Here is a 1,451-nt window from a genome sequence, read left to right as displayed (position 1 = left end):
CATGACCCTATGTTTTTATTGTTGCAAAAGATAGGGCTACATTTGTACTTTCATGAATGATATATGAAAGATTTTAATTTCTAACGGTAAATCAGGTATAAATTTATTCCCACACATAGATTAGCATTAAAGTCAATGGGAGATTTTTTTTACTGAATTTACCCCTACAAGTAAGCAAAAACTAAACGAAGAGACAAATGACCAAACAGAAAAGAAAAAAAAAAACTCCGCCACGGCTTTCTGGATTAATTCTTTTTTCATATCAACAATAGTCAGACAATTTTATTGAAACTCCACCACTTGCACGTGGACAGAAGTGAATATTTTCACACTGAGATTCTCCTAAAACAATACAACAAACAAAACACAGCGAATTTCATACCGTTCAGTTTTGAGTTGTTGGTTTGATTGATGTATACACTGCATCTCCTATGATTCATATGACTGTTTTATGCGTCAACAACGTTGTTGCTCATTTACTAAACAGTGAAGGTATTTCGCCTTTTATAGCTGATGTTTATCATTTGAAAATCTATTTCAAGGTATCCCCCCTTTTCTTCATAAAATAATTTAAACCAAAACAATGCAAAAAGCAAAAAACAGAAAAAAATTGTTTTCCAAACATTACTCGTAACAAAACAAGCTTCGTCTTTCAGAGGTAAGCATACGATGTAATGGGTTTGAAACCTTTATATACTACCCATTTTGTAAAGTTTCCTCAGAGAAGGTATTGGCAAAAATCTGGTTGGTTATATACGTATAGTATACGTTTGCGGCTTGTGGCGTTTTTCTTGTTTTTAAAAGTTGTGCTCTGCATAGATTAGAATCTAATAATCTGTAAAAATCTAAAATACCGACTCAATCATAGAATGAGTCTTTGTCAGGTCTTTTTCGTAATAACAAACAAAAATTTTGCAAAAATTCGAAATAGTACACCCTTTTAATTGAATAATCTATACATTTAAGTTTGCACTGCATGCTATAATTTCAAACCACAGTCTATATCTGTTGGGAACGTTGCCCTGAACGGGACGGAATGAAACCCGTACGTTCGATGAGGCGAAAGACTTTAATCGTAGTTACCAGTAGTCCTTCTTCTGTCCTCGTCAGGATGAATGACAAAAGGGGGGTGTTAGTAATAATAACATTTAAAAAAAAAACAGCTTTATAATCATCCCATTTACATTTTATTAAACGTATGTGGGTCCCACGTCAGGTACGTTGTCGTGAAAGATTGTTTATCATATCTAAATGGCTATGCCCCCCCCCCCCCCCCCACTTTTTGCTCATTGTCAAGGACCTCTCATCTCCTTATATTCACGCAGTACTTAATTTTCCATGTGCACTAATTGCTGACAAAAATATCATATAAATCGGATAGACTAAGCACTGCGACTGTTTCTTTGCATCAAGTGTAGTGGATTGATTTGATTGTTTTTGCTTAACGTCCA

This window comes from Mytilus trossulus, chromosome 6, assembly GCF_036588685.1.
Source record: "Mytilus trossulus isolate FHL-02 chromosome 6, PNRI_Mtr1.1.1.hap1, whole genome shotgun sequence".
In the NCBI taxonomy this organism is placed as follows: domain Eukaryota; kingdom Metazoa; phylum Mollusca; class Bivalvia; order Mytilida; family Mytilidae; genus Mytilus; species Mytilus trossulus.
The sequence above is the reverse complement of the archived record's forward strand: the minus strand, read 5'-3'. Positions refer to the sequence as shown.